Raw genomic sequence first — 2,626 nt, 5'->3', positions numbered from 1 at the left:
CGAGTGCATTTTCTGCTTGCCTCCTCTCCCAGATCTTGGCAGTAGAAAATGGGCTGAGAAGAGAGAAGAGCTTCTGTTCCAGTAGCAGCTCTGCCCTTAAAGAACAGTGATACATCACTTTGTTCCTCTGCATCGATCAGTCTGCTTTTCACCCCATTACGATATTTCCTTGTATCCTGTGCACCAAATGCTAGAAGTTTTACAATTCAGTATCATATCAAGTGTTTCTCTGAAATCAATAAGCATTACATGCACTAGAATGCCTTTCTTTAACACACACGCAATTACAGTGTGTTTGGGTATCAGGTTTGCCTGACCTGGTATGTTTTATTAACCTGTGGTTCTTACTGTTCATTGGGCTTTTTCACTCTATAGATTTACACAGGAACTGGTGGGTTTTTAGTCCTGATTTGAACCCATGGAAAGTTTAAATGGATGTTTGTAGTTTCTCCAGGTTTCCTGTTATAAAGACTTCACTGCATTTACTCAGCCAACAAGCTTTTATTATCCCCATTTGCATATTCCTTTTATTTAGTACTGATTTGAAAGTACACAGTGAAGAAACTGAACAGGTTTACATCATATTTAATATTTTTGTTAAATATGATATCCCGTCCTTCAAATATATGCCTTTTGCCAGTACTGCTTTTTGCTAGATTCTGGAGTTTCTTTTACCTGTAGAATAAACAGCAATACATATTTTGCTTGATTTTCTGTAATAGTTTGCACCCTGTAGCTTGTAGACTGGTCTAGATGAGAAAACAGGCAAACACAGTGGTTATGTCTAACTACACTGACATAGCAAATTAGCTATTAGCCCTAAGCAGAACTTTTAGCAGATGAAATTCTGCACGGAGAAAGAAAAGAACAACTAAGGAAAGACTGTGTTTCCTCTCTAAAACAGGAAAACCTTGTCAGGGTTATAGTAGCACTAGTTTTTGGTTAGAGATGAGCTTTCCTGATAGGTAACGACGTTCTTGCATCATGACCCTGGTTTTCAGTTCCTCTTAACAGTGGGGAGTCACATCAGGGTGCAAGTGTGGTAGCTCAGATCTGTGCCTTTAGTGGGGCTCAAGATCAGTGCCAAACAAGAATCTATTTGAATTTGTCTTCACATACACAGTCCAAGAGAGAAGTAAATGCATTATATTTATTTGGCATATCCATGCACCTGGTAAATGTGGAGGGGCTCAAATCAGGCTTGAAGATCTGCTTCCAATAGCTGGTGGCTTCTCCAGGAGCACCACTGGCAAAGTATCCTGGGTCTCTGTACAGAGCCTCCTCAAAGACGAGGACTAGAAAATACTGTAATTCAGCAAGATAAACAAACAAATACGTTTTCAACTATTCTACCTACAAAACATAATATGCAGCTTGTTTTGGAACTATTCTGATCTGTGGGAAACATAGCACAAGAGCTTCATGGGTAGGAAGAAAACGTTTGCTCTGGTGTTTGCTCGTGGATGAGTGCTCTGTGATAACAGGAGTAATCAAATGTCCTTCTTAGGTGAAAAATGGATTCTGTGCAGAGACCTGACAACCTGAAAGTTTTACTTTCTCTGCGTTGCAACACCACTCAGGCCTACACACTTGCTGGAGGATGGATTAGCTTTGAAAGATTAGATATGGATATGGATGTGGACACAGATAAGAATGGAATTACTGATGATCCCAAATCATCTTTACTCTTCATTAAGCAACTGAATGCTAAACATGAGGTTGTCATGCTCAAAGGAGTAACATTTCCACATTAATGTAACTTAATGCCTTTCTTCTCATCTGAAGCTGGGAGTTGTATGTGAGGGACAAACTGAAAAGTAGAATGAAGAGCACAGATAGATAAATTTAATTATTAAGGTTGCCGAATGCTTGTCTTTGGAAGCCATCTTCAGTTGTGTTCAGGAGTCATGCACCAGCTCTTAACCATCTGATGAGTATTGCCTTCTGGAAGTTTGATGTTATACATGCATAATGAATAAGAATTAAATACAAGATGACTTTTCTAAGAGAGAGGAAAGGAAAAAAGGGTCCACCAGGTGCACTTATGGCTGAAGCTGCATCATGATCAGGCCTAGATATCTATACCCCATAACTCAAAGCGACTACAGCTGTTACCCTTGGAGGAGCACAACTGTTGAATCTCATTTTTCCAGGTAAGATACAGTGTCAAATATGAGCTGGATTTCTCTACACAGTGTCCAGGCAGCCAGGAGATGAGCAGTGCTGAGATAAAGCAATGCTCAAGGGAGCTGCTCTCTGAAATTTTTCATGGCTTGATACTTTCAAACGATTCTGAGGAGGATGGATGGGGACATTGCTCCACACTATAATTTTTTAGTGTATCTAAGTGAAACTGGAATCTAATTTTGTTAACATGAAAACAGTCTTTCTGAGCCAGGCACAGTGAAGGGGAGGATAACAATACTAGGTAGGGGTAAGGCTGCATTTTCAGGTGTTTTGTATTTGTCTCCTGACTCACTGGTTACAATAGAATGGTATTTACTATCTTGTTGTCATACTTAGATCTGTTGTATAATTTTTCACCTGTTAAGATCAAATTATGTTCTATTGTACTTTGCATTTTTACATGAAAAAATGTTTTCATTGCTATTCAGTAAGACCTGAG

The sequence above is a fragment of the Empidonax traillii genome, unplaced genomic scaffold (genome assembly GCF_003031625.1).
Source record: "Empidonax traillii isolate 1590-97213 ecotype Southwest subspecies unplaced genomic scaffold, ASM303162v1 scaffold140:size1466565, whole genome shotgun sequence".
Taxonomy (NCBI): domain Eukaryota; kingdom Metazoa; phylum Chordata; class Aves; order Passeriformes; family Tyrannidae; genus Empidonax; species Empidonax traillii.
The sequence above is the reverse complement of the archived record's forward strand: the minus strand, read 5'-3'. Positions refer to the sequence as shown.